The sequence below is a fragment of the Phoca vitulina genome, unplaced genomic scaffold (genome assembly GCF_004348235.1).
Source record: "Phoca vitulina isolate PV1807 unplaced genomic scaffold, GSC_HSeal_1.0 scaffold1, whole genome shotgun sequence".
Taxonomy (NCBI): Eukaryota; Metazoa; Chordata; class Mammalia; order Carnivora; family Phocidae; genus Phoca; species Phoca vitulina.
In genome coordinates, this window is record NW_022589704.1 from 96,037,525 (window position 1) to 96,053,564 (window position 16,040).

The following is a 16,040-nucleotide window of genomic DNA, read 5'->3' on the forward strand; positions in this document are numbered from 1 at the left end:
CTTTTCGAGAATGTCATAGGAATGGAATCATTACGTAGCCTTTTCAAATAGGTTTCTTTTACTTTGTAATATGCACTTAAAATTCATCTATATTGTAGGATGGATTACTAGTTCATTGCATTTAGTGAGGAATAACATTCTCTGTGGATGCATCACAGTGTGTTTATCCCTTCACCTTTTGGAGAACATCTTGGTGATTTTAAATAAAACTGCTATAAGCATTCACATGATGGATTTTAAGTGGACATAAATTCAAATCACTTGGGAAAATACCTAGGAATGGAACTGGAAGGACTTATGGCAAAATCTATATCTAGCTTTATAAGAAACTGAAAAACTGTCTTCCAAAGTGTTTATAGCATTTTGCATTTTGATCAGCAATGAATGAAAATGCTTCACCAGCAGTATTGCTATTGTCAGGTGTTTTGTTTTTAGATTTTAGCCATTCTAATATGCATGTAGGGGCATCTTGTTGCTTTAATGTGCAATTGTCTGATGATAAATGATATTGAACATTTTTTCATATACTTATTTGTCATCTGTATATTTGGTGAGGTATCTGTTCAGTTCTTTGGCCTATATTTAATTGGGTTGTTTGTTTTCTTGTTGAGATTTAGTAAATCTTTTGGTTTTTGTTTTGTTTTGTTTTGCATATTTTAGATACAAGTCCTTTATTAGGTAAGTTATTTGTAAATATTTATTCCAGTGTGTGGCTTGTCTTTTTCTTAGCTGTATCCTTCTCAGAGCAAAAGTTTGTTTTTAATTTTATTTTTATCCATAACTATATCCTCTACTAAATGGAACTGCTCAACTTATTTTTAGAGTAAATTACATTAATTTATGTTATTCTACATAATTGCCTATTGTATTCAAGAGAACTGCTGTTTATGGAGTGGTACAACTGGTAATCTTAGTTTTTCCCATTTTGCATATAATGACAGCTGTGTCTTTAAGAGCTGCCACAGGACATCTCTAATCATTGACAAACCAGGGGCCCCTGAGGGGAGGAACCCTATTACATTCCATCTACAGCACAACAACCTTGGCCATTGTACTCAAGGACCTTGGTTCAAATTCTGCTCTTAACATTTTCTTGTTGTGTGAAAGTGAGAAAGTTCCTTAATTTTTCTGAACCTGGTTTCTCATCTGTGAAATGAGGACAATATCACCCACCTGTTTTAATTTTTTTTAATTTAATTTAATTTTATTTTTCACCCATCTGTGTTTAGATGCTATTAGATGAGTGTACATTTGACCCTTATATAACATGGGTGTGAACTGTGTGGGTCCACTTGTATGGGGATTTTTTACAGTACAGTGCTATAAATGTATTTTCTTTTTCTTGTGGCTTCCTTAATATTTTCTTTTCTGTAGCTTATTTTAATGTAAGAATACATTATATAATACTTACAATATATAAAATATGGGTTAATCTACTGTTTGTTATCAGTAAGCCTTCTGGTCAAGAGTAGGCTCTTAGTAGTTAGGTTTTTGTGAGTGCAAAGTTTTATATGGATTTTTGACTGCATGAGGGTCGATGCCCCTAACCTCCATGTTGCTCAAGGGTCAACTATATATAAAGTGCTCAGCATAGGGCCTGGCACAGGGTAAGGACTCAGTAAATGTTAGTACATACTGTTTCTCTCCTGTGTTCTGCATTTTCTTTCAGCCTCTCCTGGTTTTCCCTGTGGAACTTCTTACTCTACTGCCAGTTTTCAACCACCATTTCTGTTACAGGGCTGGGTATGCCACTTTGAGATGCTTTTCTATTCCCTTCTACACGGCAGATGGCTCAAGATGAAGATGATTTCCCTGCTCCAGTGCTTCCTAATGTCTAGATCACAGTTCTTGAACAGATTAAGGGAAAATCTCTTAAAAAAAAAAACACATCTGCAAACTCTCCTTTCCCTGTCCCTCATTTCCAATTTATCACCAAATCCTAGCAATTTGACTGCATAAAGATTTTTTTCAATCAGCCTACCCTATGATTGGATAGAAAGACTTAATATTATTAAGATGATAATTCTCTCAAAATTAATCTATAAATTTAATGGAATCCCAGTTAAAACCCAATATGATTTTTTGCAGACCTGACAAATTTATTCTAAAATTTATTTGGAGGAGAACATATTTGGGATTAGTCAGGAAATATATCAAAATATTCTATAAAGAAACAATTATTAAAGCAGTCTGATATTGACTATATGTATTTTATCAATAGAAAATAATAGCATAATCATGCATATATATGTCTATGTAGTGTGTGTGTGTGTATTATACATATGAATTTAAGCATATTGTAATGGTAGTGTTTCAAATCATCAGGGAAAAGATGGACCATATCGAAAGGTCTGTATTGTATGATAGTTATGAGCGTTGGTCTTGGTACCAGATTGCCTGGTCTGAGTTCTGGCTCTGTCATTTCCCAGCTGTGTGACCTTAGGCAGGTCATTTAATATCTTGGGTATTATCTCAGTTTCCTTTTGTGCTAAATGGGAAGAAAAACTAGTACCTCCTCGAAAAGTAATGGTTAGGATTAAATAAATTAATGTAGGTGAAAGCTTAGAATAGACCTTGGCTCTAAGCACTAGTAAACGTTGAACTATTATTATTAGTATTGAAATACAGAGTCTAAATACTTGTCAAACTATTTTGAACAGCAACCCTTTAAGTGTCTAATTTAGAGTCCCACACGAATAGGTGCACAATTGCTGATTTTATGATACAGATACATTTTTTAAAAATTCTCCATTATACGTTTTATTTTATTTTATTTATTTTTTAAATTTTTAAAATTTTATTATGTTAGTCACAATACAGTACATCATTAGTTTTTGATGTGGTGATCCACGATCCATTGTTTTCATATAACACCCAGTGCTCCATGCAGTACGTGCCCTCCTTAATACCCATCACCGGGCTAACCCATCCCCCCTCCCCCCTCCAACCCTGTTTGTTTCTCAGAGTCCATAGTCTCTCATGGTTCCTCTCTCCCTCCAATTCCACCCCCTTCATTTTTCCCTTCCTTCTCCTAATGTCCTCCATGCTATTCCTTATGTTCCACAAATAAGTAAAACCATATGATAATTGACTTTCTCTGCTTGACTTATTTCACTTAGCATGAGATGATACAGATACATTTTGACTTTCTAAAATAAATAGACAATTTTAAACTTTGTTATGAAGGTAGTAAGTGGTAAAAGATTCTTTAAGAGATAGCCTTCTAAATACATTATGCACAAGGATTGCAAACTCAGTTGCTTAGTGGGGCCAGTGGGTAAATCACGGACATAGACTAGGTGCAGAATGTGGGGAGATGGAGACCTCATAGCCCACATCAAAGAGACAACTGCTTTTCAACTCCACCTGATTCTTGTTATGCAGAAATGTGAGTGCATGTTTTTTTAAGAGAATCTGAAAATTTCATGCAAAATCTTGTTTGAATTCCAATTTTTAAACATGTGAGGGACAAACAAGACATGGGTCTGCAGGTCATAGTTGGCTCATATTGTTTGTTTGCCTTCTGAGACTTAGAATCTTTAGGCTAGATCACCCTGTCTTTCTGCCAGCCTCTATAAACCCAGTGAAACTCTCACAGTACTGTCTAGATAATAACAGCTCAGTACTTGTTTTTTGATGAATCAGTTTGATTTTCTTCCTGAGTCTTTCTGATGCTGATTGATACTTTGAATCATTAATAAGAGTGCCTCCATTTGTTAGCCATTTATTTTAAATTTAGGGTGCTGTTAGGGACTCCATATAAACTCTTCTGATGGTTACAGTATTTCATCAGGTTGTTGTTTTCTCATTTTATAGATAAAACTGGAAGGTTAAGTTACTTTTCTAAAGTCTAAAGTTTGTGGCCAGGATGAATGTGATATCACATTGTTTAGGTCTGCCCTTTGGAGTGAATTAGAGTTCCAAAGAAGTAATGAGAGTTTCGTATCTTTCCAGGGCATGACATTGTCCTGGCACCAGCTAACTGAGGGTGCTGACCACATCTTGTTCATCTAGAAAAACTTTTCCAAAGACCATTCTTTTTTTTTTTTTTTAAGATTTTATTTATTTATTTGACAGAGAGAGACACAGTGAGAGAGGGAACACAAGCAGGGGGAGTGGGAGAGGGAGAGGCAGGCTTCCCGCGGAGCAGGGAGCCCGATGCGGGGCTCGATCCCAGGACCCTGGGATCATGACCTGAGCCGAAGGCAGACGCTTAATGACTGAGCCACCCAGGCGCCCCTCCTAAGACCATTCTATTGGATGACCTTGTCAAGCTTACCGCTTAGAATGCAGAAAATATAAGATGAAAGAAGTCCTTCCACTTACAAATGGGTAGCTTTCCAAATGTTCATTTGTAAATCAGTTGTTTGGAACTCAGAATTCATTTCCCTGCAGAAACAGTTACAAATGGCAGTTATGTTTCCCCTGAGGCTTGTCCACAAAAGACTATTTAGCCTTAATGTATTTGAAATAGTGTACGTTTGCCATGAAAATGTGTAGAAAATAGAGCTCTTTTAATTCTAGTAATTAAATAAAAGAAAAAAAGTAAAATTGAATGAGAACTTTAAAATGTATTCTGAATGCTGATGCAAAGGAAAGGAAAATTTACCCAGAGGGGGATGTAGAATTTGGAAAACAATTTTGGGATTTTAAGGGGGTTTCTGGACACTGTCAAAGCACTTGCAAAATTAATGGAATCATGTCCTTGAAATATCTGATTTCATTTCATGACTTCTGGATTCTCATGATTAATCTCCCCATGATTAAATGCTGTTTCTAGTGTCCATTTTAGATAAAGATGAAAGACAGGAACGAGAGTAGAAAAGAAAACAAATGGAGATGGATTTTTTAGTGATGCAGAAGTTGAGAGACACAGCAAGGAAAGAAACTTAAAAATCATGCCCGTGTTTCCATAACCATGACAGAGGTAGAAACAGCTCTAAACTATTGGTAGTGGAAAGAGAGAAACATAATTCTTGATTCCTCATGAAACCTTTCTCTGAGAAATCCCAGAGGCTGTTACTATCTTAGTCCATCATCTCAGGTATCTTAGTGATAATCCATGGCAAATGTAGGCTTGGTACACATTTGAGTTCAAGAGTACAAACACTTTTAAAATGCACTAAATATTTAGAGTTCTGAATATTTGTTTAAAAGGGGAGGGCTTGGACCTCAAATAAAATCAATTTAGTATTTTAGTGCTTAGGTTTTATGTTCCATTTTGTTTAACTTTCAGCTAGGAGAGTGAAAGGCAGAGATTTTCTGTATCTTTGAGGTAGTCAAATGGTTGAATGGGAAGTTGAGGAAGAACAAACCATCTCCTGACACTTGCACAGTGTATTTGGAAACAGTCACCTGAACAGCAGTGTAAACAACAGTGTAAAATGCATCAACAGAGCACTGGTCCTTCCTGGCAAGCATAGCTTTACCTAGAAGTAGAGAAGTGAGTAGTAGTCAAGATCATAGGACAAAAACAAACTAAGGTGAAGAAACTAAACTAACAAGACCAAACAAATGGGCACCATGAAGTGATGAGGGTAGACATGCATGAGGTATTTCTCTTTGTGGTTCTTTCAAGAGTCAGCTGGGCTTTTTCTTCTGACCCTCCCTGTCAATATGTCCTCTTGAGTTAGTTGACCAGTCAGACCAAATTGCTCCTGGACCACTCTGCACTCACAGAAACACAGAAACATCAAAAGCTTTGTTGTGTTTTTGCAGCACCTAAGGAGTGTTGTTAAGGCAGCCTTGTTAAGTGGGAATTTTCTTTTTTTTTTTTTAAAGATTTTATTTATTTATTTGACAGAGAGAGACACAGCGAGAGAGGGAACACAAGCAGGGGGAGTGGGAGAGAGAGAAGCAGGCCTCCCGCAGAGCAGGGAGCCCGATGTGGGGCTCGATCCCAGGACCCTGGGATCATGACCTGAGCCGAAGGCAGACGCTTAACGACTGAGCCACCCAGGCGTCCCTAAGTGGGAATTTTCAACACAGCTGTTAAGTAGTTCTTTTTCTGTTGTTGTTTTTAATCATTTGGAGTTGACATCCTGGTTACCACTGGGATTTGCTATTACAGTTATCAGTGATAGTTAAAAGAACCAAGAGTTTGTTGCTTCTAAGAGTTCCCATCCACTACCAGCTGAAGGATTTTGTTCTTTTTGGCAAATGAAATTAAAATCATTTTTTATTCATTTCTCAAAGTTACAATTTTAAGTCATCCTTTTAACTTTTTAAGGTAGTTAAAACATATTATTTGGGGCACCTGGATGGCTCAGTCAGTTAAGTGTCTGCCTTTGGCTCAGGTCATGATCCCAGGGTCCTGGAATCGAGTTCCACACTAGACTCCCTGCTCCGTGGGGAGTCTGCTTTTCCCTCTGCCTCTCTCTCTTTCTGTCTCTCATGAAGAAATAACTACAGTCTTAAAAAAAAATAAAACATATATTCACTTGCATTTTGGTAATTAAAATCAAGTGAATTAAAAATTGGCAAGACTAGGGTTCCATTCCTTTAATGATAGAATTTATATGTTCACTTTGTATTTTGGTAATTAAAATCAAGTGAATTAAAAATTGGCAAGATTCAGGTTTTATTCCTTTAATAATAGAAGGAATTTATATCACATATGAGAAATTTTGACTTAGTCATAGTTCGGGTTGAGATATCCAATTTTTCTGGTCTAAAGAATTCTAGATTGGTCAAGTGGTAGAATTTCTATAATCTAAGGAGTTATCTCTTGAGGACATTCTTAGTGGTTTCATGCTGATCATTACTGTGGGATGCAAACTACTTAATCATCTTTCTCTAGAGAGGCTTAGGTTACTAAAAGAGAAGTCAGTCTCAGATTTCATGTCTTATTATAGGTATACTGGGATAAGGGTAGTGTGTGCAGGATGGGTCTAAGGAAGAGCAAGTGGCCTGAGGCATAATAATCCCCCACCAGCTATGCGGTCTTTGGTTGATTCTTCTCTAGCATTTTATTTGCTATAAATAACTAGTGTAGACTTATCAGGCAATTACAACAGTGTTAAATATATAAGCTCATTTATTTATTTATTTATTTTTTTAAAAGATTTTATTTATTTATTTAAGACAGAGAGAATGAGAGAGAGAGAGAGCACATGAGAGGGGGGAGGGTCAGAGGGTGAAGCAGGCTCCCTGCCGAGCAGGGAGCCCGATGCGGGACTCGATCCAGGGACTCCAGGATCATGACCTGAGCCGAAGGCAGTCGCTTAACCAACTGAGCCACCCAGGCGCCCAAGCTCATTTATTTCTATTGTATGGAATTTCCACATAAAGCTGTTGGGACCTGAGAAATTTCTAGAAATTTCATTATTTACTTGACAAATGCTGGCTATATTCATGTTTGTATTATTTTTCTTTCTCTAATTAAATTCTGAGCTCCTTTAAATAAGGGACATGTGTTCTATTTCTTATATTTTTCTTTTCCCACATCTATAGGAGCCAGAATATCTCATTTCCACACATTTAAAATTGGAGTACAAAACGTTTCATACAATTTTCACTTAAAATACACTGCTTTATTTGCTAATTGCTTTACACATGCAAGTTTTACCTTACCAGCTGGATTTTAAGTACCTCATTGGTTGGGGCCTTGTTTTATAGTACTGATATGACAGTTTGGATCTCTTATTACCGTTTAGCACATTAGAGGGACAGAGTATCTCCTCAACAAATAGCTGTCAATTAGTCCAATATGGAAGAGAATAAGAGAGAAAGAAAGGTAAGAGCTTTTGGATTAACCTCTGTGAACTCTAAAATCCATATCATTATTTCACAGCTCAATTATATGTCCTTTTAAACACATAGCATATCATTAAGACTGGATAAATAATGCTTCCTCAATACTATACTATTATTAAGTGAAGAGTAATAAAAATATGTTTACAATACAAGCATTCTATTGTTACCTCCTTAGCTCTTATAAATTCAAGATGGGAACTAGTTTGCATTTGAGAGAGTTGGATCATTTTCCTGGCTAAGTTAAGAGACATTTGTTTGCTTTAGGTAGTGTAAAAGGTGTTAAAGGATTAGAACAGAGAAAATTCCAGCATTGCTGTGCTATAAGATAGATTCCTGGATAATCAGGTAGAGCTAAGAACAAGATTGAAAAACCTATCTCTGCAGAGTTTCTACCTAATTTCACACCTACAACCTCTCTACTTTTAATATTTTCAAGAACTAATAGAATTAAACAGGGCTGATAAAGTCTTGTCTGGAAGATAAGCAGTGTAATTGTTTTAAATTTGAATGTGATATCTATGGATATAAGTGAAAAAATAGTTTCTTAATTGAGAAAGGGTTCCCTTTTTATAACTGTATAATTTTATTCTTATCCTTTTAGGGATAAGAATTAGAGATGAATTTATTATCTATTTTGGTACCTTATGGGTCCCCTACTGGCTGTTTAAATGGTTCTACATACAATTTATGCATTGCCAGACCATGAGAAGAAATGGAGTAAAGATCAACAGGTACATTTCAAGACCAGGAAGGCTAAGAAATTAGAGGTTCCCACAGGTAAGAAAAGCACTACGGATCAAATGATTAGTGGAGATCAGAACTATTAGGGGGACAGGAATCCTGTTAGACAAAATCACGAAGAGTATCCAATACTATAGATCAGGATTGGTAGGATGTGAAACTTGCACAGCTTCAACAAACAATATTATCAAAAGAAGCAAAGCCAGATGCTTCTTAAAGGTCGTAAAGTCATATTTCATTCAGTCATAACAATTGCAACAGAGGAGAGACCTCAGTCTTACCTGAGGTCAACTCCACTGAATCAAAAGGTAGGATTGTTTAAATGCTGGGTATTCAGATGAAAGGCACTGAAGAGTATTAAGAGGGGATTTGGTTCATATAACTAGGCCATCTAGCTTTGCCAATTGGCACTTATAGGAGAAATGTACTTCTCATATCATTATGACAGAAGGTAGTGGGGGAAGTTGGAGCAAGGTGCCCACTTATTTAGGCCATTACCCTCCTACAGGGACTGAGAGCAACAGCTATTTCTTTCAATATTTGTATTTCAAAGAGATGGATCTCAGGTTCTCGGGGAGACAGTTTTGGGTGGTAGAAGATTTATATCTTAAAGGGACAGAGAAAAGTTTTGTAATTGCAAGCTTTCTCTAGTAACTCCTCTAAGAGGAGGTTCAGGGGCCTATTAGCCTGTTCCCATGTTTTGGCTGAAGTAAGTAAATTCTCCTGGCAGCATTGAGCTTTCGCAGGCAGGCATTTTAAGGGGAGCTTGGGGTCATCCTAGGGGCAGGGCCTTAAGTTGTTAGAAGCAAATGCTAAAGTTTGGTTAAGTCTCTTAGGGAAGGGGTTTGGACAGTCATTTGAGCAGTCCTTATAGGCTAAGGTCAAGGCCTCATTGAAAAAAGTGCTCAGGGAAACCTGAGGTGGGACAAGGAGAGAGTCGTTGTCAGTATCTTAGTAAAACCTGTCTCGGAGGCAGACTTCCCTGTTGTACTCCCAAAGAGGCTAGGGAAGAGTATGCTCCTCTGGGAGTGTGTAGGGATGAATAAGATAACAGGTGTGAACAGGACTGAACAACCTGTCATCCTAGTACTCTTCCCAAGGATTTAAATTTCTTCCCTATCCAATATTTATCTTCATGTTGTTTCAGAAGAGTCCTAGCCAGGAGCAGAAAAAATGGTTGTCAGACTTTTATCTCCCCCAACTTCTTGTCATTTCCCAGAAGACAAAAAGAACTTCATGGGTGATGGAGATCCCTCTAGGGAGCAGAACCTTTGGTATATTGTATCAGCCCTGTGATGTATTCCAGGATTATGGAAGGAAGTAAATCAAAATGTCAAAACTAGCTCACGAATAAGTTGGTGCAAAATCATATATGGTGCAGGTTTATCTCAGTAATACAAAGCTTTTAATGCTCCTCTGCTTCAGCTGATGCCCTCCTGTTACCATAGCAACCACATTCCCATAATAAGCCATTCCAACTCACAGAGTGACTCAGCACTCTCCTTTCCACATGTGGGTTGACAAAGATGGAAGATACTGTTGTAGGCAGTCTGGCCAGATTTTGGGTGGTGTGTGTCCTACTAGCTGAGACCTATGTCAATCCATGAACTCTTTCTGCCAATCATACTGATTCTTTTTCTTCTTCAGCCTTTTTATTCATCTAAGAGTCTTCTGTGTTAAGTCTAGACAGACTAGCCCCAACTGTATGGTCCCAATTTTCTTCTTTTTATTTGTAGCAATGAGTAACAAAAGTAACATAAGAATATGATTTAATAAGACGAGTGCAGTTTTAAGTGTATGGCAGTCACTCATTATAATTATTTACTTTTCCATGACTAATAGAATTCCAATTATCAATAATAATGGTTCTCGTGGAAAAAATGCTTATGTTTGCAACAAGAACATATTCCTACTTTTTGGACAAACTACATTAAATTGGGAATTTGTTTGAACAAATATTAAGCTTCAAAATACTTATTTGACCCCAGTTATGGTCAAATCTGTTCTGCTGGAGTGGCTTGCTTTTCCTATAATGTTAATGTAAACATTTAATTATTTTAATTAAGGTAAAAAGTTGTTACTTGTACTTTAGGAACCTGATGAAATGATTGCACAGATTCAGAGATGTAGGTGAAAGTGAATTCATCACAGGCTCTCAGAAATGTCGTTAAAAGATATAGGATTGTTTATAGCAAAGAAAAATTATGAACAGCCCCAGATATCGAATATTGGATAATTTGTTAGGTAAAATATGAGAAATCTGTGCAATAGGCATAATGTAGTCTTACAATTGATGGTAACTCTGTAACTTTTTTGAAATGGAAAGGTGTCGCAATACATTGTTAAGTGAAAGAAGCAGTTTTCAAATTAATATGAACACTGAAATTTAGTTGTTAAAATATATATAATAATACACAGATACATAAATACATGCACATTCAAATGAATACTCATACATGTATTCATTGGCCTACACAAATTTCTGGTAGGATGATTTGTGATTTTGTGTGTGGTTCACTATTCTATAATTATTTTTCTCCTAAAATGCTATGGTGATGGTGTAACAACCAAAAGAAAAAGAACAAAGACCATAAAATCACAATTTGTTTTTCTTACCCATTATGTCAATAAAAGCTTGGGCAGATACACTAGGACCTCTTCTGTTTCTGGGCCAGATCAGTCCTGTATCTAATCATGACTAGAGGTGTGGGAACTAGATTTTGTTGGCACATGCTCACCATGATATCCCTCAGGGAATCCTATAAACGGAGGGCTCTAGGGAACACTTGAGAGATTCTTAAGGGGGAACCTCAAATTCCAAAATTCAGAGGGATACTCATTACTGGTCTCTGTTTTAGGGCTAGAATGTGCCCTGAGAAAGGAGGGAGGTTACCCTAAGGTGCAGGAAGGACTGTGGTACCATGTAAGTCCCATGCTTGGCTCTAGGACTGAACTTTGGTTTTAGTGGAAGAGTAGCTTTTAGCTGAGTAGCTTTCCCTTTCACTTGCAAGGCATCTCCTAGGTGTCCAACAGGGAGTTGTAACATGGAAAATCTCTTTGAGAGTTTCGAGCTGTGGTAGGGGCTGTGTTCCAGAAGGGCTGCAGACCCTGAGAGGTGGGTCAGCTGCACTCTGACCCTGGAAGGTGAGTAGAAACCATTGTCACCCAGAGGAAATGGAGGACTTGCCATATGTGTGGGGACTTCTCTTTTCTCTTGTTTGGTTTTTGTTTTAGCTGCTTTGGCCCAAAAATACGAGGTCAACTTGAAGAGTCTTAATTCCATGGATGGAGAAAGGAGTCTGTAGAGCATTCATGCCAGGATCCCCAGGGACACAGATGGAGCCAGAGTCCCCAGTGCGGATGGTGTTTGCACTCAAGGCTCTCTGAGACTTGGATTCTTGATCTTTGCGGTGGTTGGTTTGTCCTGAAGAAACAAGGTTTAATAAATAAGATCGACAATATAGCACAAGTTAGCCACAAGTGTGCCTACCTATTTTTCTATTTTCCCTATTACACTGTCAGCTTTTTAAGGTATATTTGATCACCACATCCTCCAGTCATGGTCCAAAGGTGTTTTATAAATAGTTATTGAATGAATGAATGAATGAGGGCAACGTATGATCTATGATATTTACTGATATCTTAACTTTTTAAATCAGGCCTCATATTACTGGTACATGGCAGCACTCTTTATACCCAGTTGTTATTGCCATTTGTGTTTGAGAGCAACAAGCTCTATTTTTTTGCAAAGGTAATCTTCAGTCTTGGGATTTCCATTTATTCAGCCCGGTTTGTTCTCTCTCTTTCTCTCTCCCTCCCCCCTCATCTTCTGTGTGTCAGAATCACCTGGGATGATGGTTGAAAAGGCAGAATCTAGGGCCCCATCATAATCTGTGAGTCTGACATCTGAGCATCTGCATGTGTTAATGCCACTGCATCTGATTTTCATGGACATTCAAGAGTGAGAGGCACCACGAGCTAATCTGTTTAGTGGTATTCAGATCACAGTGTTGTATGCTGTCAGTACGAAAATGCAGGGTATCACTTAGAAATTTTCTTGATGACAACTTTTCCTCTTCTAAACAATGTAAGATGAAATAGAGAAGTGTTAGAGAAGTAAGGTGACAGAGGTGGGTGGATCAATAGAAACTCTGTTTCTTGTAAGGGTAACTTGATAGTGACTATACATTGCAGTTGGAGTGAATTGATTTTGTTCAAAGAAGTTTTCCTGTTCCTCAGAATGTTGGCTGAGTGTTTTTTGCAGGCTTCTTGGGAGTGTACAGCTTTACAAACCAGGAGAGGCATTTAGAAGGGCCAGGGGTCTTTCTAAGTATGTGAAGGCTTAAGAACTTTGAATCTCTTGGGTGGAAGTAGTTTTCAGCGAATTGTTTGTTCTTTTGATGTAAGAAAGTACCAGGAACCACTGGAATCTACTATTCCTGCTTCTTGTTTTGAAGCCAGGATTTTCTCAGATTCTTGATGTGCTTTACTCATCAAGGCTTTCATTTCCAGTATGTATTTAATAAATCACTATTCATGTATCAGTTTTAAGTACAGAACACTAAAGAATGGGTATCTACAATCACAGATGCTACAAGGCTAAATTATTTTTAATTAGCTGAGTATTGTTACAGAGAATACTCTGTGATATTGCTATCTTCAAGTACAAAGCAAGCATGAAAAAGTGCATATCAAATAAAAAATAGTTGGCAGAACTATTCTGGTCCATTTCCTCTCTGCTAGAAATATGAATGGCTGTCAGACTTTTCAACTGGGCTTGTACATTGGACGGCAATGAGGAGGTTCAACCCTAAAGCCTAAAAAAACAAAAACAAAAATAGATGGTGGCTTTTTTTGAAAACAATGAAATTAATGTCCTCCTAGTTAGATACAGTATAAAAAGAGCTGTTTTCAGCTTTATGTTTATATGAGTATTGAGTCACGTAGCTCTGGTCCCTGGGAATTTAAATAGGAAGTAAAGAGAATACCTGGGAGGGGTGTCCTCTGTGGGGCTGGTGATGGGTACTGTTTTTCTTTTTTAACCAAAGTGTAGCAAACATACAGAATGGGTAGGTAAGTGCCCATCTCAATGAACAGCTCACAAATACCCATATTTGTATTATCAACACACAGGAAAAGAAATAGAACATGACTAGCAACCTAGAAACCTCCTCTATGCCCCCTTGTTAGGAACTAATCTTCAAAAGGTTAACCATTATCCTGGCTACTAACATCATGGTTTAATTTCCCTTTTTTGGTTCTTTTTTATAAGTAGAATCCTATAGAATATCAGAGCCACTCTTGTGGCTGGCTTATTTGTTTAAGATAATGTTGGTGGGACCAATGCATATTTCTGTGTGTAGTTGTGGTCCATTTATTCTCACTGCTTTATAGTATTACATTTTTTGAAATATGATAATATATAATTGTTTTCATTAGTGATGGACTACTGAGTAGCATCTAAGTTTGGTCAACTAAAAATATACTACTACTCAATTGATGAGGCCAGTGTCACCCTGACACCCAAACCAAAGACAGCACAAGAAAGGAAGCTATAGATCTATATCTCTCATGAACTTAGACTTAAAAATCTTTAAAAAAAAATTAGCAAATTAAATAAAAATGTTTGAGAAGAATGATACAGTATGGACAAGTAGGATTTATTTTAGGTATGAACGGTTGATTTGAAAATCAATAAATATAATCTGCCATATCAACAGCCTAGAGAAAGAAAAATCACATGATCATATGAGTTCACCCAGAAAAATAATTTGACAAAACATAATGCCCATTTTTTGCAAACACATCCTGCAAGTTAAGAATAGAAGATAATTATATCAACGTGATAAAGAGCATCTACAGAAAACCTACAACTAACATCTTACTTAATGATGAAAGACTCAGTGATCTTACCCTAAGAATGATAATATGGAAAGAATATGCATTTTCACCATGCTTTTACAATGAAGTATTGAAAACTCTAGCCACTGCTACAAGGCAGAAACTAAAATAAAAAAGAAAAGGAAGGAAAGAAGGAAGGAAGGAAATTAGGCAGGAAAGAGAAGGTACACAGATTGAAGAGAAAAAGAAAAAGACTGTGCCTATTTGCAAATAACATAATTGGTTACATAGAAAATCTGAAGAAAATAAAAAACAAAACTTACAGAATTAAAAGTTCAAAAAAATCACAGGATGCAAGATCCTGATACTTAAAAATGTCAGTTTCTATATACTAAGAGTGAATATGTGGAAGTTTAAATTAAAATCTCACTGATATGAGGAATTCTTAATCTCAGGAAGCAAACTGGGGGTTGCTGGAGTGGTGGGGGGTGGGAGGGATGGGGTGGCTGGGTGATAGACATTGGGGAGGGTATGTGCTATGGTGAGCGCTGTGAATTGTGTAAGACTGTTGAATCACAGACCTGTACCTTTGAAACAAATAATACATTTTATGTTAAAAAAAAAAAAAAAACAACGAAGATAGGCTGAAGGGAAAAATGAAGGGGGGGGATATCGGAGGGGGAGATGAACCATGAGAGACCATGGCCTCTGAGAAACAAACTGAGGGTTCTAGAGGGGAGGGGGGTGGGCGGATGGGTTGGCCTGGTGATGGGTATTAAAGAGGGCACGTATTGAATGGAGCACTGGGTGTTATATGCAAACAATGAATCATGGAACACTACATCAAAAACTAATGATGTAATGTATGGTGATTAACATAACATAATAAAATTTAAAAAAAGCATCATACCATTTGTAATTGTTCAAAAGGTTATGTTAGGTGCACATTTAATAAAACATATGCAGAATCTGTATACTGAAAATTACAAAATATCGATAAAAGAGAAAAGTAAACCTATATAAATGAAGATAGATAACGTGGCCACAGAATAATAAAGATGTCAGTTCTCCTCAAATTTATCTATAGATTTAAGGCAATTCCTATTAAAATCCCAGTTTTGTTGTTGTTGCGATTGTTGTTTTACACACAGGAAAGCTTATTTTAAATTTTTTATGGAAAGGGATAGCCCTGAAATAGCTAAAACAATCTTAAAAAATAGAAATAAAATATAAGGAGTTACTTTTTCTGATGTTAGCTTACTATATAGTTCTACAAAAATCAAGACAGTGTGATATTGGTGGAGGGATAGATATAGAGATCTATGAAGTAGAAAAGAAAAGCTAGAAATGGAACCACTCTGATATGCCAAACTGATTTTCGACGCAAGTGCAAAGGGACTTCAGTGGAGGAAGGACAGGCTTTTTAACAAATGGTACTGTGGCCATGAGACATTTATAGGCAAAAAGAAATGAACCTCTTTCTAAACCTGTCACATTTTATAAAAATTAACTCAAAATGGATCATGAACTTAAACATAAAATATGTAACTGTAAAGCTTTTAAAAAAAAAAAAGAATATCTTTAGGATTTAGGGCAAAGAGTTCTTAGATTGGGTACCAAAAATTAGACTCCATCACAGGAATAAATAATAAATTGGACCTCATCAGAATTTAAACAAACAAAAACCTTTTCTTCTAAGAAAG

The 16,040-nt window shown here is 36.8% G+C and overlaps 1 protein-coding gene across 2 annotated transcripts in view; it reads left to right on the forward strand.

The window, feature by feature from the left end:
- Window positions 1–16,040, forward strand: part of DPP10 (dipeptidyl peptidase like 10) — a 1,381,541-nt gene that overhangs the window by 23,634 nt on the left and 1,341,867 nt on the right. The gene's annotated exons all lie outside the window — the stretch shown is intronic.